This window comes from Onychomys torridus, chromosome 19, assembly GCF_903995425.1.
Source record: "Onychomys torridus chromosome 19, mOncTor1.1, whole genome shotgun sequence".
Classification (NCBI taxonomy): domain Eukaryota; kingdom Metazoa; phylum Chordata; class Mammalia; order Rodentia; family Cricetidae; genus Onychomys; species Onychomys torridus.
The window spans coordinates 50,989,686-51,014,082 of record NC_050461.1 but is presented as its reverse complement, the minus strand read 5'-3'; positions in this window follow the sequence as shown (position 1 = coordinate 51,014,082).

The following is a 24,397-nucleotide window of genomic DNA, read 5'->3' as shown; positions in this document are numbered from 1 at the left end:
CAGACCTGGAGGAGGGGGACTAAAAATCTCCTTTTGGGGGGGGACCTGTAGGTCCCTGCCCCCCCCCATTGGGTAACCATTGCCTTGTTTGCCGACCTTGACCTTGATATCCTCTCTATGCTAATTCCCTGCGAGATTCCCCCCTCCTGTATGCTTAAGGGAAGCTCCTTGTCTGTATATCCAACATATTGGACGTTAACAGTTTAGATGCAAGATTGTAAAACATCAGAAGTGGGGTTGGGGATTTAGCTCAGTGGTAGAGTGATTGCCTAGCAAGCGCAAGGCTCCGGGGTTTGATCCTTAGCTAAAAAAAAAAAAAAAAAAAAAAAAAAAATCAGAAGCAGAAGCAAACTTCTGCCCTCCAGGGTTCTCCCATTGTGCTGTAAGCCTGTATTTAAGACCTCTTCCCTCCTTCAATAAATGGCATTCAGAAGAAGAAGAAGAAGAGGAGGAGGAGGAGGAGCAGGAGGAGGAGGAAGAAGAGGTGGTAAAGATCATGATGGGGAAACCCACAGAGACAGCTGACCGGTCCTAGTTGGAGCTCACTGACTTTGGACTGACAGCTCGGGAACCTGCATGGGACCAAACTAGACCCGCTGAATGTGAGTGACAGTTGTGTGGCTTGATCTGTTTGTGGGGTCCCAGGTGCATGAACTGGCTTTTTGGAACCCACTCCCTGTGATAGGATACCTTGCTCAGCCTTGATACAATGGGGAGGGGCTAGGCTCTCCTTCAACTTGGTATGCCAGTCTTTGTTGACTACCATGGGAGGCCTTACCCACTCTGAGGAGTGGATGGGGATAGAGTGGGAGGGAGGTGAGGAGGCAGGAGAAAGGGAGGGAGGGGGAACTGGAATTGGTATGTAAAATGAAAAAAATTTTTAATAAATAAATATTTTTTTTATAAAAATCCCCTTTTAGAGCACAATGAGATTTAATCCAACACTGTCATTGACAGCATGGCATGCATATGCCCCTTGCAAGTTATTAGTTACTTGGGCTTGAGTAGTGATCTGACGAGCCTTGGGGAGGGGGAGGACAGACGGATGAGGGAAGGGCCGACTAGAAGACCATCACCTAGGAAGGTTTCTCAGTTGGTGTTGGGTGTTGGTAGAGACTGTCAAGCAGGTGCTGACCAAACACACAGGGGGCATTAGATTGCTTCATTCTGGACTCTTAAACCAACCCAGATCATCCTGAGGTAGGGCAGAACCCCCTCAGCTTACACTTGGTTCCCTGACAATGGTCTTGGGCTGTTCCCGTTAAAAGTGGGATACTCAGCTTTAAGAGCCTCTCTAGGATGCTTACTTGCTTGCCTCAGCTGGTGCAACACCCAGAAGCCTGTCCCTAGGGTTAATCCTAGGAGGCCAGGGCATTGCACACTATTGGCTTCCTCTGGTGGCTAATTTTATCAGGGCTAAGCTGAGAAAAAGACCGGAAACACTCATGCCCCAATAGAAGAAAGCCTGGATTTATTATCAGCAAGGAAAAAATAAAATTATTATCATCCATCAGTGTGGCGGAAAAAGATAGTAAGAGAGTGTAAGGGCAAGTTACCCTGTGGTCTGTGCCCTCCCTGCCTTCCTTCGCTCTCTGCTGGGTTCACAAACACCAGCCTTTAAAATACAAGCAGATGCACTAGAATAGTCAGGATAATGGGCTCCATCTTCAGTGGTCCAGAACCTTCCAGGTGGGAGGCACTTTTTACAGCAGATCAAAACAAATGTAACAGATTCTTTTTTTAAGTAAAATGTGCTCAGCGTTATATAGCCCCATAAATCCTAAACATGCTACAAAATTCCCATCCTGGGGGACTGAATTTTCTGGGTTGTAGTGATAGTTCATTTCCATATGTCTTCACTGCCCTGTTGCTAATTTGAAACTACCTTTAGGAGCACGGTGTGCTTTGTTACAGAAAGAGACAGGTAGGAAGGCAGAAGGGAGGGAGGAAGAACGGAGGGAAGGGGAGAGGAAGTGAATTTATCTTAACCTTAAAACTCTATGTGGAAATGCTCCACTGATGAGCTGACATAGCAGATGTCCAAATATTTATTTCCAATTTGAACCAACACCCTTCAGTACTTAATGGCTCTTATTACCTGCACGCAATAGAAACCCAGGCTCCTCAGATACGTTATTTAAAACTTCCACAGTGTCATGTTTGACTTCCCACTTCACATCCCCTCCTGTCCCCGGCACCGCACACATGGAGCTCCAGGCAGGCACAGTATGTCTGACTGTTCTCTGAATACACTGCCTAGTTCCCAATCTCAAGGCTTCCTCTTCGGAGGGAATATGAGGAGAGATAACTCACACTCCCAGCTTTTGTCTGAGCTGCTTCCGTGAACTGAAATGCTCATATAGTTTCTAGTCATCGCCAGCCCACCAGGGGATCCTGCAGTAGACTGAGCTATTTCTCATTGCCTTATTCTTCATAGCACACACAACTTTCAGACATGGTCAGCACTCACATAATGCCTTTAAAACAGAACTGGATTTTAAAAATAAACCCATTTTTTTTCATGCTTGCAACTGTGAAACAGCACTGAACCTCAACACATTTAATTTAGGGGAAGTCTTGTAGCTTGGAGCTTTCTCAACAGAAGTCTGACAGAAATTTGAGATTTTCTACTCAAATACAGGATGGACAATAGTCAAAGACTCAGCCAATGGAAAGAAACCTACCTGGGAGTGCTTAAAAATAATAAAAGAAATGGCCTTTGTTTGGGAAACTTCCTAGGCCAGAAGATACAATGTGAAGAGTTTGTATAGATTTACATTCAAACACAGAAGCACTACTAAGGGGAGAGGAGACTGCTGTCTGGTTCAGAAGAACCTTAGAGCCATTTGTAAGAATAAAAGCAAAATGAGAAATTCATGTGATGTTTGAAAAGACTGAAGGGTGCTAGTGTTGGGATGAGGAGTACATGGCGGTGGGGCAGAGATGGTAAATTCAAAAGCCAAACCACCAAAAGTCAATACACAAGGCAAGTCTTGTGGTGACATCAATATATGCACATGGAATGGAAGGACTAAACATGCATGTGTGAGCGAGGATGATTGCTTATTAATTCATCAACTGCTTTACCCATGCAATCAACATGAAAATTCTAAGATGTGGGAAATGAGGTTGAAAAATGTCCTACCTACAAGGCAAATGAACTATTAAGTTTTACTTTTAATTTTAAAAATATGTGTGTGGGTAGGTATTGTGTAAGAGTGTAGCAGGAGAACTCTGAAGGCAACTTAAAAAAGAAACACACAAACACACACACACACACACACACACACACACACACACACACACCCCTAAGCTCCATGAAACTGACCTCCAGTGCCCAAGGTTCTTCATGTTCTCGTTTCTAAGTAATTAAGAGCTAATGGAATCAACTGAAATAGAAAAAGGAAGACACAGAAGTAAAGGGAAGTACAAGAAGTTGAGAAGGAACAAGAAGGCGACAGTCAGATCTAGCTGACAACACATTCCATGATGCTCCATCTCGACTCTATGGGTATTTTTGGCAATTTGTTTCTCACTATTTTTTATTTCAGATCCATCATAAAAGTGTAACCATGGAGCCAATGAAATGAGTCAGAGGGTGAAGATGCATGGCACCAAGGTTAACAACCCAAGTTCAACCCCCAGGACCCACTTAAAATGACAGGAGACATGTGATGCTACAAAGTTTTCCTCTGAACATGACATACACATGTGCAAACACACACACACACACACACACACACACACACACACACACCACACACACCAACACACTCCCTCACACACACATACAATAACAACATACACACACTCACACATACAATAATGACACATACATTAACACAGGTATACAGTAATAACATACATAAACAATCACAATGCACACACACTCGCACACATATATTAGTGACACACACTCACATACATATAGTAATCATCCAGTTTTAAGTGTGAACTGTCATGTGAAGAGGCTGTTCTGAAGCTGAACAGATTTTTGCTAATCAGTTCACCCTACAGGCAGTTCTGAATTCAGCAACAATATGGCCCACTTAAGGCAGGAAGACAGTCTGGGGCTGATTGGTATTGCTGAAATTTTCTGATGAGCCTATTTTCCTCTATTTTGAAAGATTAATTAATAATTAATTAATTAGCATAACACAATTTATTTCATTATACATTATGCTATATGCATTCTCTGTTGAGGGATACGCACAGGCACAAGGCAGATGCTTATCCTCAGCCCCTTCTGTCAGAGGTCTCTTTGGGGATGTAAACCTTCCCTTTTAAGTGAAGTTAAATTCTACAGGAGAAAAAAATTACATATTATCTTGTATACAATGGATTTTCCTTCCACTTTTCTTCCTGAGTGAAAAGGAAATGATAGAAAATAAAAGTGGGGCTTAGAATTATATTAAACCTCTGCAATTTGTGAGCTGTTATGTTAGCGATGATTTTGTGCCTGGTATAAATTCTCAGCGCAATGGATACAGTTCTGCTCCATGACTCACATTAATATTAACAAGAGCTGTGCTATTCAGTTCCTTAGATCATAGAAAAATCTCTCCACTAAAGGTGAAACTCTTGGGAAAGATACCTTCTGGGAAACAGATGTGCAGGTCGGAGAGCAGAGCTAAGCTGGGCCAGAAGGAAGGGTACTGGGGAGTGAACAGTAGTCAGGCATTCATATTTAGAGGTATTCAGCCAATAAGATGTACACAGGCAAAGTGTGGACTGACCTCAGATCTTCTTTTTGTGGACCTGGAAGAGTCACTGGTTTCCCTAAGTCACATTTCATTATGTAAAGTTAATGCAGTGGTTGGTATGTAATAAACACAATAAAAGTCAGTGTTACTGCAGGTACATAGCAAAGATCTTTGACTATTTTATCCTGGCAGAAAGGAGTGTGTGAAAGCAGGAGATACCGTATTTAGTGAAGTTTTTTTTAACTAGTTGGAATCAGGGATAGATAGGTAGAATTTTTACCTCCCTCTTTGTGTTTATTTTACAGAGATGGTGAAGTGCAGATTTATTAGAGTACAATTTCCACCTAATGAACTGCCATCATTTGAAGTGTGCAAGTTGATGAGCTTTGAAGCAAGCATGTGTCCATGGACTAAGAGTCAAGACAAGAGACCGCTGCCCCCACATTTCTTCAACCACCTAAATTACCGATCCCTATCTTCCTGATACCGCTGGGCTTGTCTACATCTTGTCACTAAGATTGACCTTAAATCAGAGTGAATCTTCTAGGATTTTACATAAATGAACCATCATACATATGTACATAAAACATAGTCTTCTAGTCTGGCTTTTTTTTTACTCAGCAAGATTATTTGAGATTCATTTGTCGATATTTTATTGCTAAGTAATAGTCTGTGCCATATTTTGTTCATCAAATAACCTGCTAATGGGTCTTCCAATTGTATCTAAATGAATCTGCTGTGATTGTGAATGTACCATATTTAGGATGTATATTTTCATTTGAAGAAGGTAATTCCTAAAGAGTAGTTAAGTTGTGTTATGTTTTAGGGAGCTGGTTTTACATTATCTACCTGTTTTCCAAAATGGCAGCAGCAATGTATTTCTGTACACAGTGCATTACATTTCCTATTGCTCCTCAGGTCCCCAGGTATGTGCAGTGATCACCTTAATCTTCTGTCATGTGACAAACTTCCACAAACTTAGGTGCTTTAAAAAAAACTTACATTTATCAGTTCATATTCATGTTGGCCAAAAGTCCAGGCCCAGGGTGGCAGAATCATTTACCAGGAACATACAGAGTAAATAAAAGCCATCATCCAGCCTGTGTGCTCTTCATAGCTCTAGATCCTTCTCAAGTTCATGTGCTGTGGTATAGAAATAGATTCTTTGATGTTGTAGGAATTGGTCATGGCTATCTGTTGGCCGTGAGCTTCCTTTGCCTCTAAGCTTCTGGCATTCCTCAACAGGTAGGATCACTCCACCCTCTAAACCAGCTCAGGTACACAGAGCTTTCTCTTGACTCTGACTCCATGACTGCCCCCTACTATATGGACTTCTTCCTCCAGACTTAAAAGGTTCATGTGATTTAGTCAGGACAATAAACACACACTCTCCTTATATTTAAAGTTAAATGATTCATACTCATATCTTCAAAAGTCCTTCTTCTATAAGAGTATCATATTCATTCAGGAGAAAGAGATGGCATCACAGCATCATTTAAGGATTTAGGCCATTGGAGGCCATCTTAGAATCCTGGATAGTACAGAATGACTCTCTTGAATGGAGTAGCCCATTGATTTCAACTTACATTCCCCCGATGACTGTGACTAAGCATCTTATGTGTTCATGTGCAATCTGGACATTTTCTATGGCAGTGTCTATTAATAAGATTAACATTTTTAATTGATTTGTTTGTCTTCATAATACCAGTTTTTAAAGTTTTAAATGTAATTTCTGTTAAGTCTCCTGTCACATTTATATAAAATTGATGTCCTAAGATCATTAATTCTTCTGATCAATGAAGATTCTATATCTTTGTATCCGATCTTTTATTTGACCGTGAATTTTTGTAGTTTTATGCATAGATGTCTTACAAATGTTTATAAATGTACTCCTCGTGTTTCCTCATTTTGACAGCATTGTTTGTTGAATTTCAATTGTATTTGTTGACAGTGCATAGACATTCCACTGAGGCACGCATATGAAATCTATATGCTATGCCTTTACCACAATCAATGATTGTAGGATCCATTTTGCAGATTTTTTGAGATTTTTAGCATAAAATCATATCATCTGAAAGAAAGTTTTGCTTCTTGCTTTTCAGTCTGAGTATCTTGCTTTTTTTTTTTTCTTTCTCTTTTTTTGCCCTGGGCTCTGGCCAGCAAAATATTGTAGAAGTTAGTAGAGAGAGCACACTGCTGACTAGTGCCCAGCCTTTGTGGGAAAGCCTCTACTAACTGTAATGGAGCTACAGATTTTTCTCAAACTTTATCAGATTGAGGGCATTCCCTTCTGGTTCTTGGTTGCTGATAAGTTTTTTGTTGTTGTTCTGAAATCATGAATTAATCTCAAATTTATAAAACAACTTTTCTACATCTACTGAGATAGCTTCATGATTTCTGCCCCCCCATCCCTTGGCTTTTAATAAGGTGTGTGTGTGTGTGTGTGTGTGTGTGTGTGTGAGAGAGAGAGAGAGAGAGAGAGAGAGAGCCTGTTATTGTCATGCATTATACTTTAAATCATTCTTATATTCCTGAATAGCTCTCGGTTGTACCTCATATATTATCTGTTGTATGTTTTGCACTTCCAGAAGACATGAGTTCAATTCCTGTCACTCATGTGGTATGCTCACAATCACCTGTAACTTCAACTCCAGGGTATCTGAGGCCCTCTCCTGGTCCCCAAGGGCACCACACACAGGCTCATTACTTACAAACACATATGCACAATTATAAAAAAATCTTTAAAGAAATTATGTTTTTGTGTTCATGAGGGTACTGGACTTTGTTTTTTCTTTCTTTTAACATCTGTCCTCTTCACAGATTGAGATAAAGTTTGTGCAAAATTAATTTTCTTTCTATGTTTGGCAGAATTCACTAGTGAGGATGCTAGGCCTAGAGTTTTCTTCTTTATAAGTTTTTAAAACACAAATTCTGCTCTAACATATCCAAGCCATCACTGTCTTTAAGGAATGAGCTTTGGAAGTTAGTTTCTAAATAGAGACTTCCCAGTTTTCTCTGAGTGTCTAATTGGGATAAAGTCACTCACAACATTCTTGTATTATCTTCATCAATTCTGAAAAACAGACAATATTCCCTTTCTTGTTTCTAATATTAGTAATTTGTAGTTGTTCTCTTTTCTTTGTTATTTTTGTTGTTGTTCAGTTACATTTACTTAAATAGTTGCAAAGTTGGTTTAATTGCTCAACAATTCTGTTTTCTTCTGTTGATCTTGTTGCTTGGTGATATTTTGCTGTTGTCTACTTATTTGGTTTCTGCTTTTATTTTAAATGATTTTTCTGATTTCAATGGCTTTAATTTGCAAATTTTCTGGTTTTCTGAATGGGGAGAGAAGGCCCCTAATAGGCTTCTTCATTTGTGTGTGTGTGTGTGTGTGTGTGTGTGTGTGTGTGTGTCTGTAAAGACAGCATTTGCTGTTTTTTTAAAAGCCCACAAACACAAATTTTTGTGTAGTATTTTAATATTCCTTAAAGTCAAACTTTTTTTTTTTTAAGTTTTCTGTGACTTGAGGATTACTTTGGGGTTTGTTGCTTGCTTTTAAATACTTAATTTTACTGTTATTATACTCTATCATAATTCCCAACTTGTCCTAAGATATACTTTTTGTAATTTACACACTACTGTGAGAGGTTTCTTTTTGTGTATATGCATGTGTGGCTCAGAATAGAATCTATCTATAATGGTCAATATTCTGTGTTTACTTCATAATTCTATTGACGGTTGCAGGGCTCCATCACTCGGGTCAATTTATTTGCTAATATTGTTAATGCCTTCTAATATGATGAGTTTTCTGTGTGCTTAGCTAATCAATTATTGAGAAGAAGATATTAAAGCCTATAGCTTTAGTTGTGGATTTACGCATTTTATTTACGTATTGTTACATGTTCACATATTGTATATTGATAAGAGCTTATCCCCACTAGGTGCAAAGACATGTACCTATAAATGTATCAGCTTTTGTCACTATGAAATGATGATCTCTATTGGTTTTGGTAATATTTTATCTGACATTTATTTTTCTTGATATTAATATAATCACTTAAGTGCTATTTTGGTTAATATTTAGTGTGTATGCACGTTAGTTTACATAAATTTACTCCCAGTGTATATGTTTCTTGGTAGCTCAAATTCTTCCTTGCAGGTATGTCTTCTTTGAAAACAGAATCTGATAGTGTCTACATTTAAAATGAGATGCCTAAGCATATACCCCAGGTGTGAATATTGATTCTCTTGGATAGTGATCTATCACCTTGCCATGATCTTTCCTTTATTCTGTCCTTTCGGTTTCTTTTTCTCTCTTTCCTGGCTGACTTTGAAGGGACTGTTTTCAGTTATGTCCCCATCACCTTCAGTAGCTATCAGTACTGTCCAGTGTAATTTTCATCTCCACCCAGTATTTCCTAATGCTACAAGTCTAACTTGGGTTGTTTTTTTTGGTTTTTTTTTTTTTTTTTTTTTTTTTTTGTATCCATATTTTTCAGTACCTGTGCTTCCCTCTCTGCCTGTGAGAACATACAGAGTCCATTTATAATCTCTAAAAATCTCTTTTATGCTGATCCTGCTACACGTCCTGTGTCTGTGTCCATTCTTACCTTTATTACAGGTTTTGCATTATTATAGACTTTCCCTGGTTGCTTGCAGGCCTCCTAAATTCCTCACGGATGACACACATTGTGAATTTATACTGTTAGATGCTGAATTCTGCGAAGTGGTTTTGAGCTTTGTACAAACAGATTGACCCTGGTGAGGTCTTTCTTAAGGTTTTGAGAGGCAGAATGGGAGTAACCTTTACTCTGGAACTACTTCGGGAGCACGGCTGCGACACTCCTCCTCACTTCCGTCCGTCCTACTGGGATGTTGTGAGATTTTCCACTCTGGCTTGAGGACAAGAGCAGCGTGCACCTCTGGGTGGCTCTTCTGCTGTGTTAGCCCGACCCTTCCCCTAGCTTTATGTAGCTGCTCTACCGCACGAACTTAGCACTGCTGAGTGAAACATTCTAGGCGATTCTTTAGCAGAGTGTTGGGTCCTGCTGTCTGCGCTATGATTTTCTCGCTGATTCTCTGCCCTGATGGCTGTTCATACCTATAACTCCCAAAATCCCCAACCCTGTCTCCTCAAATCAGGAATACCACCCTCTCTTTTAACCTGGCCAACCACTGGAGACCATCAACGTGGCTTGTGAAGCTGACATCACGTCTCCTTCTCCGGAATGTGATGGCTTCTCACGGCCTCTTGTCTGATACAGGGAAAACATTGTTTTATATGTTCTATTTAGGTTTTTCAGTTGTGTCATGAGATCTCAGCCCAATTTCCCTTCATGGACAGAAGTCAGTGGTTCTCAACCTTCCTAATGCTGTGACCCTTTAATGCAGTTACTCATGTTGTACTGACACCCCCAATCATGAAACTATTTCATTGCTATTTCATAACTGTAATTTTGCTATTGTTATAAATTGTAATATAAATATCTGATATGCGACTCCCCCCATGGGGGTCGAGACCCACAGGTTGAGAACCACTGCTAGAAGTAGCTGTCTATGTATCTGTCTTTAATAAAAATAAGTACTCAGCTATAGATGAGTACAAAGAATAACATCTGACATTTTCTAACCTAGAAAAAAAAAACACTTTCAATAATATGTTCAATTTTTGCATATACACATCCATGGCACAATATTCTTTAGCTCGCTTTTTAAGTGAATAAAAAATCAAATTGTATGATTAGCTTTAAGAGCAATCTTATTCCAGTGAATAGACACAATAAAGCTATTTAACTCATCCTTTATAACTGGGTAGTGAGGCATCCCCAATGTGTTGTTTTTAAGGTGTCTGTTAAAGCCTAGAAACACAGAGTTAGAGTTCATTGCTGCTTACCCTGACATGGAGTTGATTCTAAAGTTTGAAACCTTTGGAGACTACTATGCTTGTCCTGTGGCTTTACCTCATACACACGTGGCTAGAATTCTTAATAAGGAGAAAGGTGGGAAAAAAGACAACCGGTTTAGACAGGTGGTGTTCTGACCTCGGATTGGTGGTGTGTAGGATTTTTGTCTCCAGCTCAGTCTGAACTCTCTCTGGGAAAACTGAGGTTTTTAAAGACTTAGTTGGATGGAAATATCTAGCATGAGCTTTGGGCTGCTAATTTATTGGCAAAGTAACTAAAATTTCACAATACTTGGGCAAGTTAATTCAAGTTGGTGCTAGAAGCAATCAGAACATTTTAATCATGGATAGTGGCCCAAGACTGCATGAATGGTACACACCACAGTTGAGTGATGGTTGGTCTTGCCTTTTGAAATAACTGGGGAATTGAATCTGTGACCCCTAGACAATGATGCTGAGTTTGCTCCTAATAGTTACGTATCATAGTCTCAGCAGAGAGCCCTGGATTATAGCATAATGAATAATGAATAACACAGGTAGAATGTTATTGAGTTAGGGTTGAGATATGTTAATAGACAGTGAGATGAATTTGTAATCGACTAAAGTAACCCACATTAATATATTTTACATTTGCAAAGCTTAAAAAGACAAATAGCTTCAATATCTCCTGCAGCAGAAAAAGAAAAGTAGACTAATGTTTACACAGCAATCAGGAGCCTTAATTTTCTATTGGTCTTACTAACAGGGTATATTCTACGAGGTCTGGACTGCATAATTTTAAAAGGGCATTTATTTTTCAGAAGTAGAACTGAAGTGCATAAGCCCAAAGAAATCGAACAAGTTGAAATATTTTTTCCTAGTTCCTAGACATTTTAATTCTGAGAAATTATTAACTAGTTTTCCTCTGAGTATTCTCAGCTTTAATAATAGACAAAAGGGAAGACACACTTTCAACAAAGAGAAGTCTAATAGAGAGTTGCTGGCAGCTTAGGATGGAAGCCACATCCGCAAACAGGAGGTGCTATGGAAAGAGACGCCCGAAGGAGCAGGTCAGATGACAAAATGTCTCAGGAGATTGTCAGCCTTTGAGGTTAAGTTCTGTGGTTAAGATCTGGCTTTTGAGCTACTCTCATTCATGATTTAGCCTGAAGGCAATGAAAAGCTTTCAGAAAATAAAATTGGCAACAAAAGTTCATGTCCTGACTAATGACATTAGTCTGATTTTGTTTTTAGGAAGCATTTCTTTTCAATTGTTATGGCTTCTACAGGTAGCAGACAACATTCATTTCCTCCTTTCTTAATTCAGCCAAACACGGCTTGAGCACAGTCTATGAACCCTACAGCACACTGACCTGGAGCCCTAGTGAAAAGATGGAGTAGCAGGGAATACTTTTGAAAACTTCACACAATTTAATAGTTACAAATAAGAAAAAAGATGTCGAAAGCAACTTGCCATTTTCTAATTGGCTATATCATTGTTTTCTTTAGCTGATGTTAAGAAGGTCAGGGTTTTTTTAAAAAAGTAATTACTGGGTAAAAAAGCAGGACATCTGGACAAAAGGATAAATCATTAACAATAAATAATGCTACAATAAAATAAAGTAATGTCAACACCAGGGAAACAAGGGAAATAACTAATTGGCCAACTCCAATGTGGTTCCTAACTATGGAAAATCTTAAGGAACTGTTACCATGAGGAAAGGCTAGACATTAGGAATCTTGCTTTTAAAAAGATGATCATGAGTAAATAAGAATATTTTCCTAGTCACTAAGAAACTCCTAGGTCCTAAAGAGAGTTAATTTTGGGGTTACAAAACAAACTATTAAACTTGAATAGTAAAATCAAGTTGATGGAAATCATAAACAAGGCTAAGATAGAAATATTGATTATCATAACTACTTTTCCCTTAGTAAAATTTTATGTTATGAAAGTGAATTAAAATTTTTTTCAAAGAAAAATAGTAGCTAAGTAATAAGGGAAAATCAATTTTAATATAAATTTAAATGTTTTATAGTGCCCTGATCTGTTTTATGATTCCCACATTTCATTTTAATGAAAATTATTTTTTTGATTGTAGTCAACAATAGCAATGCTCCTTTACAACACAGTAAATCTTCCTATATGTGTGTTGAGCTTAAGAGATAAGCCGAATATTTTTAGTCTGTGCCTCAAAATGATTTCATTCCCTTTGAGCTGTGTTTTGAAACTTGTCATGTGCACATGTTCTCAATAATTGTCATGGAGATGGCACAGTGGTGACGAGTAATTGATGTGCCACGTACATCTGCTCTAAGTAGTATTTCAGTATTGATAGGTGATCTTGGATGCTAACAGGATAGGTTCTCATCAAGTGAAAATAGTAGAGGAAAAGATGACATAATGACTTAAATATTACTTTCAAAAGAAAAATCTTGAAATATTTTTCTTAGCAGAAAATATCTTTAATTCGAGGCACTCGGTTCCCTGGTACATGAGACACATCTACCCCATGAACTGGTCTTCCTTCAGAACCAACAGTTTACAGCTCATATAACTCACGCTCACTGGACCCTTTGGCGACTGCCTCTCAAATCCCAGAGTCCCCACTCTTTATTTTCCCTTCCCAGGAGGCTTTTGGAAGGTTTGATTGCTCTCTCAACTACGCCAGATATCATTATCACTGACCATTTCAAGAGCTCCTCATTCCAAGTTAGCCCTGAGAATACCAACTGTCTCCTGTGGCTGCGTGTGTTCTGAGAATGCTTTCTCTTCAGCTAGGCATGTGCTGTCCACTGCCTCTCCCTCCATTCAAATACCAGAGTGAACTCTTACTGTTCTGGTATGATATATAGCCTGTCTCCTTCTGATGTTATAGAACATTATCTTCCGATGAAAACAGACTCGCTGTCTGTCCCCATTTCTTAAAACTATGATTAAATAGTTACTTTTAAGTAACCCAGCATGCTCTGAAATATAAAATGCTGCTGTAGTTTTTCTGATAATAAGTCATTTGGGATGAGCTTAGAAATTTGATTGTGTCTGTAGTCAAGTGTCATAAATAAAAATCTGAATCATGCTTCAACATTACTCAGAAATAAAAGGTGTTCAATTTGGTATTGTGCATTTAGACCAAATTGATTGTGTTCAGCCCTAGCATTTCAACCACTAAATTACTGTTTATGTTCATCTGTTATTATCACAGGTTCAGCTATTGCATTTTTGAGACCTCTGCATCAATGTTACACACCTTCAAAGAATAATGCTGAATAAATTGTATTACTTCTTAATGCTGCTATGGCCTCTGCCTTCTCTTTACTAGAGAGCCTCTGTCATTTTGTCCCAATAGGTGATAATAGGCGTGGCAGGAAGTAATACATCCATACATTGAGAAGTCCACATACCCTGTGAATTTGCTACAGGCCATCAGAAGCAAAAAATGGAAGATACACCATAAAATACTATGGAAAACATCCAGAGTAGCCTTGTTATTCAGCAGCAAAGTATTCCAACAATTCACAGAAAGTTCAAGAAAAATGACATTCGCAACTAAATAGTTTGGCTGAGATGGGCCAATCACCACTGCAGGGCTGCACAATGGACTGGTCAGCCCATAGAAAGGAGAACACAGTGGACAGCTTGCCCATATGAAATTAAAATTGACTAGAGTAACATTTGCACAAATAATGTTTGACTGCAAATGTTTCCTATCCACTGATTTCACTTGCTAATTAGACTACGTTTAAAAAACAAAAAACAAAAAACTGGAAAGTCACAAGTCTGTGGAAGAGAATCTAACCAGGCTTTTTGAAAACAGAAATAAGTTCCAACCAACCATGTATCTCAGAGGTGAGGGCTAATGAGAATGAGATGTATTGTGGAAGCAGAAAGAAAAGGATAGAAGAATGAGGCTGGAGGCTCCACAAGTGTTTCACACAAGACGAAAAGAGCTGAATCTGTGGATTCTGACCTGGGAGGAACTGGACAAGGTCATGGGTATGCATCCCAGTGCTGCTCAGTGGACACTCACTCAAGGGAGCAGACCATGCCCTGCCCGAGCAACTGGGAAGCTGGGGGCAGGAAGCCAAACAATGAGCAACAATAGAACCACACTGTGCATCACAAACACAAATGCTAGAAAGTGCCACAGAAAATAGCCAACTGGGTACATTGTCCTTCAAGAGGAAGTTCACGAAACTGGTGGCGTACCTCGGGTACAGACCCGATTTGGAGAACAAGACTGGAGAGTCTGGGGCGGGCAACAGTTGTGTCAATGCGTTGTGCCCAGAGTGATGGGCTGTCCTCTGGAAGAGTGAGCGCTGCTTCTAGTAGCCAAGAATATTCTCGACTCTACGTTAAGCAGCAGGAGTAGAAAAAGTCAAATCTGGTTTGTGGAACATGAATTGAAACAATGAGATTAATAAAACTTAAAAGATGCGTACATATGAATAAAAGAATAGAATGGCTTCCATAACTAAGAAAAAAAGGATGAGGAGCTCAGAGAAATAACTATATGTATATGGAAGCCCTCTTTCAGCAACTAACCACCGCGCCCCAACAGATTACCTATTCATAAAAGTAAGAAGAGGGAAAAGCAATAATATGTGCATTCCTGTATCACATGAAAAAGGGAAGCAAGGCTCTCTTTGCTTTTCACTACACAGCTGTGAGACAAAATACCCAGTGAAGAAGGAATTAGGCTACTGGGGCAACCAGCAGACACTCATCTTGTCCTGTCTCAGGACTTACTGGATCCTGGCTGCAGTGTACAGCAGGTCATAGCTATCTATGTGACAATATGAATCTAGAAATTTGTCATCCAAACTAAGACATTGGAGGTCAGAAGAGGCGCTTGGCAATTGCACAAGAAGAAAGGTGGGCATCCCAGCAAATCTGAGCAATGGGTCGACTGCCCTGTGCTCTCAACCTCCAGTGTGGGTCCCTGGAGAGGGCCTGGTGCTGCAGAAGGCCAGACCAGATTCAAGGGCTCAGCTGAGTCCCAGGCTCCAAGTATTTCACCAGTCACCAGTTACTGTTCAGACAAATCTTTGGTACAGAAATTCTAATAATCAGGCATTTAAAATAGGGGGAAGAGGGGGATTACATTAGCATTAGATTAGTGACGTCACCCCTTGGGAACTGGGAACAGGACCAGGATCAGCCCTGGCCTAAAATTCAAAAAGTGCAAACATTACAAAAACAAGACAAACAAACAAACAAACAAAAACAAAACCCAACCACACACAGGGCTGCAGAATTTTCTGCAGGTGGTGGAGTGTACGTATGTTGCTGACAGAGAAACCATGCCCAGGAGTTCAAATGCAAGCCTTGCTAGCAACTGGGGTGGAGGGGGAAGATGCATGATCCAGAACACCAGGGTAGCCAGCAGAAAAGCAGATGTACAATTTACCTTGGAGATTGGTGGAAACCAAAGGCACGGACATAGCTGGAAGACAAGAGACAAAGGGGGAGGCAAAATCAAAACTGCCATCATTCATTCAAAGCAGGAATCTGACAGGTTGATAACATCTTCTCATAAAGTAATAACCAACCTGTAACACTAGCTCCATGTTGAAGTCTGTGGGCAAGACTGATACATAAAATACTCTTACTAATTATAATGCTGGCTGAGTCCCTCCAAAGTCACACATGAGAAGTTTGAACGTGGGAACTGAACCCTAACAGGAATGGGGTTCCATTACAGGTGTTGGAATGGGAAGACAGAGCAAGACAGAAAATGTTCCTTTTGGTTTTGCTCAATAAAGAAAAATCAGTTAATTCTGTGGGAGATTTAAGAGGATGGTGATGGGTAATGCCACAGCTCATCAGATGCCACAAAGGAAAGAGAGGCCCTGTCACACAGTTAAGTCAATGTTCTGAGTGTGTTAGTCCAGAGAAAGGAGGGTGTCAAAATCGGAAGGTGCCCTAGGAGAGAAGGAGACTTCTCAAACTACCAGGCAAATGCACTGTGTTCACTGGTTTTATTCCAACACAATAGAACAGGAAGGGGGAAGGGTTAGAGATATGTACTGAATGGTGTTAGGGCTTAAGGAAGCAGGCTGAAATCTATCATAAATTGAGCATGTTTCTGGAATGACACATTTCAATTTCTTTTAACCATGAGAGGGGGGGGGAGGAGCAAGAGCAACACATGGTTGATAAACAAGCAGCAGATACCTGAGTTATCTCAAAAGAGGGAAAGATCTTCGTGACTCACACAATGCTCTTCTGATCAGTGCTCAGCTGTGACAACGGAGGGTCCTGTTGTGCCTTGATTCACTGTTGTCACCAAGCATGTGCCTCTGGTGGCACGGGATGATGGTGCCCATAGAGCTGTTTGAAGTCGGGAATGCGATGGCCTCACAGGATCAGGCCAGCCAACAGCTGACAGCTGTCAGAGCTGCTCCTCTACATTTGATCCTCCTGAGGAGAATGCTGAGAGACGTCTGAGACATGAGGGCATCTTCCCAGGGATTCCACTACAAAGCACAACTGTAAGAAATGAGATTCTCGTGCTTAGAGGTCTTCAAAACCCTCTAGTACTGCCTCCTTGTTGTCTAAATGAGGACATCAGTCCTCAAGAGATGTGAACCCAGCAATGCTGATCTTCTCTGTGGCCTTGTGGTTTCTGTTATAAATGGCTCTCTTTCTAGATTTAAATCCACACAGGGGCAGAAAGCCTTAGCCCAATACGACCTCAGCCTCACAAGGAATAAAATTATTTTACAAAGATATCTTTTACAGATGTTTCTGGCAGACAAACCAATCAGTAATTGTCTTCCCAGGGAGATGGAGATTATAATGCTAATAAATACATACAAGGCAGATTTGCCTAACACTTGATGTACTTTCTTCATGATACTATTTTTTTTATTTATCCAACACAGATTGCCTTTCTATTTCATTAAGAATGGTCTTGCAGATGGAGAGACTATTCAATAGGGAAAGTGCTTGCTATTAAAAGCATGAAGACCTGAGTTTGATCCCTAGCAAGCATACACAGAAAGCCAGGCATAGGAGCAGGCTTGTGATCCCAATGTTAGGGAGAGACAGATAGACAGGTCAGTGGCCTCTTGGCTAGCCAGTCTAGCAAAATCAGTGAGCCATGGTGCCAGCTAGAGACCTTTTCTCAAACAAACAAACAAACAAACAAACAAACAAAAAACCAAGGTAGACAAAGACTGAATAATGACAGCCTAGGTTAACCTCTAGCCTCCACACACATGCATGTACATTACACATGTTCATGCTGACGTGTATCTAGACACAAAGGAACATGACTAATACACACACATATACATATATACATATGACATATACACACATATATATGACAATTACTGATTGTGTGTGTGTGTGTGTGTATATGTATGTATGTATGTATGTATGTATGTATGTATGTATGTATATATAAGAGAATTTCATTATAGGCAAGTAAGGAGTCTATAAAGCAGAATATGAGCAAGATCTGACAGCAATGCCCAGCTCCAGTTGGTGACCTGTGGTTGACTATGCTGGGCTAGATTTCCAAGATGCTCACCACATCCTTATTGATCCATTTTCCACTCCCATGGTGGCTTGTTCAGTCAGCCATGGTAGAAATCTTTTCTAGAAAGCAGAAGGACATTTTCCATTCAAGATCATGAGAAGCTTCACTATGTGTGATCCCAGTACCCAAGAGGCTAAGGCAGGAGAATTGCTAAAAGTTTGAAGCTAGGTTTGGAACACATAGAAAGTTCCAGGCCGGTCAAGGTTAAAGTGTGAGATTTTGTTTTAAAAAAAAAAAAGTGAGAAGTTCAAAGCCTTGGGAGACCTGAAAACTCCCAATGCATGGATATAATAGCTGATTATTTTCAGATTTTATTTTCTTTTTAATTGTGTGTGTGCGCGTGCGTGTGCGAGCGTGGGCGCGTGTGCGTGTGTGTGCGTGCGTGTGTGTGTGTGTGTGTGTGTGTGTGTGTGCGCGCGCGCGCGTGTGCATGTGCGTGTGCGTGTGCGTGTGTGTGTGTGTGTGTTAAGCACATGTGAGTGAAAGCGACTGTGGAGTCCAGAAGAGGGTGTCAGATACCCTGGAGCTGGAGTTACAGACAGGAACCAAACAGGTGTCCTCTCTGGGGGTAATAAGACCTATCTTTCTGGTCCTATGGAACATTTATCCAGCACCCACTGAAGGGTCCTTCTGAGGGGAATTTTTGTGAGAAACCTACTGAGAGTATTCCCCTGTGGGGGTCTTCTAAGTAAAACCTTGAGAAAGGAACTTTCTAAGGTAAATTTTCTATGACAGCATTCTGGTAGGATGTCTAAGTGGTGAGCCTTCTTGAGGAGAATCCTCTGTGGAAAGCCTTCAGAGGGAACCTTCAATAAACATAAATAGCTATAAACAGAAGACCAGCAGCAAAGCACGTGGTAGATGTCTGCCAGAGATTTATGGTTAGCAGTCTCTTCTGGTAAAAGCATCTTGATTTCCTTAAGAAATGACTCCTGTCTCGTTTAATCTATGTGATTCATATGAAGCTACCTCGATTCCATGGCTCTCTGGATGGACAGTTGATTTAGATATGGCAATCAGGACACTTTATCCCATTAGGTACAACAATTGCCTCCAAGGTAGACAATCCCAGATTGCCAAAAAACTCAACTCCAGGACTAGTGGGTGGGGTTTTTGTACCGACCCCAGCACTGGTGGAATATTGATCTGGGCATTCTAAGGGTTACCATGTGGAGGCAGCCAGTCTGGGCCTTGAGCCCATGCAAGTGAAGTAAAGCTGAAAGGCAAAATAATAAATAAATGCCACGTGCTTACACATCATAGCACTACAGCCAGCCATACTGGGCTCAGATCCCTAGAATGTTCAGTTACACACCCTGAAAAAATGATCAACTTTGTGTCTGTTAGTTTAAACTGATTTGCTTTGTGCTTCTAGACTAAATTAAGCAGTACAACAAAAAAAAACAAATTTGAAAGTTTAGTAAGGAAAATATCTAGAGTGAGAGATTGACAAATACACAATGAAAATGCAGTATTCTGTAATTAGATCAAGACTTTCAAATAGTTTTTAAATTTTACTGGGGAGGCAAATATTTATTAAATGCCTACTTGAAGGTATTTAAGAATTCTTTTTTTAATTTATTATATTTGTGTTTTAATTTTACACATTAGCCATGGGTTCCCCTGTCTTCCCCCCTCCTGCCCTTACCCCCACCTTCCCCCCAGCCCCTCCCCTCCATTCCCATCTCCTCCAGGGACAAGACTCCCCTGGGATTCGTTTAAAACTGGTGGATTCAGTACAGGCAAGTCCAGTCCCCTCCTTCCAGGCTGAGCAAAATGTCACTGTGTAAGTCCAAGGTTCCAAACAGCCAGCTCATGCACTAAGAACAGGTCCGGTCCAACTGCCTGGATGCCTCCCAAACAGTTCAAGATATTCAACTGTCTCACTTATCCAGAGAGCCTGATCGAGCTGGGGGCTCCAAAGCCTTTGGTTCATAATTCATGTACTTCCATTAGTTTGGCTATTTGTCCCTGTGCTTTTTCCAATCTTGGTCTCAACAATTCACAATCTTACAGTCCCTCCTCTTTCTCAACAATTGGACTCCTGGAGCTCCACCTGGGGCCTGGCTGAGGATCTCTGCATCCACTTCCATCAGTTATTGGATGAGAGTTCCAGCATGACAGTTAGGGTGTTTGGCCATCTGATCACCAGACTAGGTCAGATCAGGCTTTCTCTCAACCATTGCCAGCAGTCTACAGAGGATGTATCATTGTGGATTTCTGGGGACCTCTCCAGCACTCTGCCCATTCCTATTCTCATGTGGTCATCATTTATCATGGTCTGTTATTCCTTGTTCTCCCTTTCTGTTCTTGATCCAGCTGGGATCTCCTGCTCCCCTAAGCTTTCTTTCCCTCGAACCTTGCCCTTCATTACTCCCACTGTCATCCAGGTTGTTCGTGTAGATCTCATCCATTTCTCTGTCATTGAGCGATCCCTGTGTCTTTCCTAGGGTCCTGTTTTCTAGGTAGCCTCCCTGGAGATGTGTAGCAGTCTAGTCATCTTTGTCTTACATCTAGTATCCTACTATGAGTGAGTAAATACCATGTTTGTCCTTCTAAGTCTGGGTTACCTCACTCAGGATGATTTTTTCTAGATCCATCCATTTGCCTGCAAACCTCATGATGTCATTGTTTTTCTCTGCTGAGTAGTACTCCATTGTGTATATGTACCATATTTTCTTTGTCCATTCTTCAGTTGAAGGGCATCTAGATTGTTTCCAGGTTCTGGCAATTACAAACAATGCTGATACGAACATAGCTGAGCAAATGCCTTTGTGGTATGATTGAGCATTCCTTGGGTATATGCCCAAGAGTGCTATAGCTGGGTCTTGGGGGAGATGGATTTCCAATTTTCTAAGGAAGTGTCATATTGATTTCCAAAGTGGCTGTACAAGCTTGCATTCCCACCAGCAGTGGAGGAGAGTTCCCCTTGCTCCACATCCTCTCCAGCATAAGCTGTCTTCTGTGTTTTTGATTTTAGCCACTCTGACAGGTGTAAGGTGGTATCTCAGAGTCCTTTTGACTTGCATTTCCTGGATAATTAGGGATGTTGAGCAATTCCTTAAATGTCTTTCAGCCATTTGAACTTCCTCTGTTGTGAATTCTCTGTTTAGTTCTATAGCCCATTTCTTAATTGGACTGTTGGGCATTTTGATGTCTAATTTCTTGAGTTCTTTATCCTGTATCCTGCTATGTTGCTGAAGGTGTTTATAAGCTGTATCAGTTCCTTGTTTGAATTTTTGGAGTCACTCATGTATACTATCATGTCATCTACAAATAGGGAAAGCTTGACTTCTTCCTTTCCAATTTGTATCCCCTTAATCTCCTTATGTTGTCTTATTGCTCTGGCTAGAACTTCAAGTACTATATTGAATAAATAGAGGGAGAGGAGACAGCCTTGTCTTGTTCCTGATTTTAGTGGTGTTGCTTTGAGTTTCTCTCCATTTAACTTGATGTTCGCTGTTGGCTTGCTGTAGATTGCCTTTATTATGTTTAGTTATGTTCCCTGTATTCCTGATCGCTCCAAGACCTTTATCATGTAGGGGTGTTGCATTTTCTCCAAATGACTTTTCTGTGTAGTGAGATGATCATGTGTTTTTTTTCTTTGAGTTTGTTTATATGGTGTATTACATTGACGGACTTTCATATGTTGAACCAGCCTTGTATCCCTGAGATGAAACCTACTTGATCATGGTGGATAATAGTTTTGATGTGTTCTTGGAGTCTGTTTGCCAGTATTTTATTGAGAATTTTTGCATCAATGCTCATGAGGGAGATTGGTCTGTAGTTCTCTTTCTTTGTTGCATCTTTGTTTGGTTTAGGAATCAGGGCAATTGTAGCCTCATAGAGTTTGGTAATATTCCTTCTGCTTCTATTGTGTGGAACAATTTAGCGAGTATTGGTATTAAGTCTTCTTTGAAGATCTGGTAGAATTCTGCAGTGAAACCATCTGGTCCTGGGCTTTTTTTGGTTGGGAGACTTTTAATGACTGATTCTATTTCCTTAGGGGTTACTGGACTATTTAAATGGTTTATCTGGTCTTGATTTAACTTAGGTATGCGGTACCTGTCCAGAAAATTATCCATTTCTTTTAGATTTTCCAGTTTTGTGGAGTAGAGGTTTTTGAAGTATGACCTGATGATTCTCTGGATTTCCTCATTGTCTGTTGTTATGTCCCCCTTTGCATTTCTGATTTTGTTAATTTGGATGCTCTCTCTCTGTCTTTTGGTTAGTTTGGATAAGGGCTTGTCTATCGTGTTGATCTTCTCAAAGAACCAACTCTTTGTTTCATTAATCCTTTGTATTGTTCTCTTTATTTCTATTTTATTGGTTTCAGCTCTCAATTTGATAATTTCCTGGTATCTGTTCCTACTTGGAGACTCTGCTTCTTCCTGTTCAAGAGCTTTCAGGTGTGCTTTCAAGTCACTAGTGTGAGATTTCTCCAACTTCTTTATGTGAGCATTTAGTGCTATGAATTTCCCTCTTAGCATTGCTTTCAATAGTGTCCCATAAGTTTGGGTATGTGGTGTTTTCATTTTCATCGATCTCTAGGAAGTCTTTAATTTCTTTCTTTATTTCTTCCTTAACCCATTGGTGATTCAGTTGAGCATTATTCAGTTTCCATGAGATTGTAGGTTTCCTGTAGTTTTTTTGTGTTGTTGAAATCTAACTTTAAACCATGGTGGTCCTATAGAACACAGGAGGTTATTCCAATTGTTTTGTATCTGTTGAGATTTGCTTTGTGGCCAAGTATGTGGTCAATTTTAGAGAAGGTTCCATCGGGTGCTGAGAAGAAGGTATATTGTTTCTTGTTCAGGTGGAATGTTTGGTAGATATCAATTAAGTCCTTTTGAGTAATAACATCAGTTCAGTCCATTATTTCTCTGTTAAGTTTCAATTTGGCTGATCTGTCCAGAGGTGAAAGTGGGTTGTTGAAGTCTCCCACTATTAATGTGTGGGGTTTTATATGTGATTTAAGCTTTAGTAATGTTTCTTTTACATATGTGGGTTCCGTTGTATTTGGGGCATAAATGTTCAGAATTGAAACTTCATCTTGGTGGATCTTTCCTGTGATGAGTATGTAATGCCCTTCATGATCTCTTTTGGTTGATTTTAGTTTGAAGTCTATTTTGCTGAATATTAGGATAGCTACACCAGCTTGCTTCTTAAGACCATTTGATTGGAAAGTCTTTTTCTAGCCTTTTATTCTTAGGAAGTGTCTATCTTTGAATTTGAGGTGTGTTTCTTGTATGCAGCAGAGAGATGGGTCCTGTTTTTGTATCCATTCTGTTAGTCTGTGTCTTTTTATAGGTGAATTAAGTCCATTGATATTAAGGGATATTAATGACGAGTGATTGTTCGTTCCTGTGATTATTTTTATTTTTTTGGTGGTAGTGTGTGTGTACTTCTCTTCTTTGGGGTTTACTGCTGTGGTGTTATCTATTGCCTGTGTTTTCGAGGGTGTATGTGACTTCCTTAGGTTGAAATTTTCCTTCTAGTGCTTTCTGTAGGGCTGTGTTTGTGAATAAGTATTGTTTACATCTGGTTTTGTCTTGGAAGGTCTTGTTCACTCCATCTATGATGATTGAAAGTTTTGCTGGGTATATTAGTCAAGGCTGGCATCCATGGTCTCTTAGTGTGTCTGCATTTTATCTGTCCAGGTCCTTCTGGCTTTCAAAGTCTCCATTGAGAAATCGAGTGTTATTCTGTTGGCTTTGCCTTATATGTCACTTGGCCTTTTTCCTTTGTTGCTCTTAATATTCTTTTTTTATTCTGTACATTTAGTTGTTTAATTGTTATGTGGCGAGGGAACTTTTTTGGGGGGTCTAGTCTGTTTGGTGTTCTATAGGTTTCTTGTATCTTCATAGGCATTTCCTTCTTTAAGTTGGGAAAGTTTTCTTCTATGATCTTGTTAAATATATTTTCTGTGCCTTTGAGTTGGTATTCTTCTCCTTCCTCTATTCCTATTATTCATAGGTTTGGTCTTTTCATGGTGTCCCAAATTTCTTGGACATTTTGGGTCATGACTTTGTTGGTTTTAGTGTTTTCTTTGACTGATGAATCTATTTCATCTAAGGTATCTTCAACACCAGAGATCCTGTCTTCCATCTCTTCCATCCTGTTGGTTATACTTGCATCTGAAGTTCCTGTTTATTTACTCAGATTTTCTATTTCCAGCATTCATTCTGCTAGTGTCTTCTTCATTTTTTTCTATTTCCCTCTTCAGGTCTTGGACTGTTTCCCTAGTCTGTTTCGTTGCTTTTTCA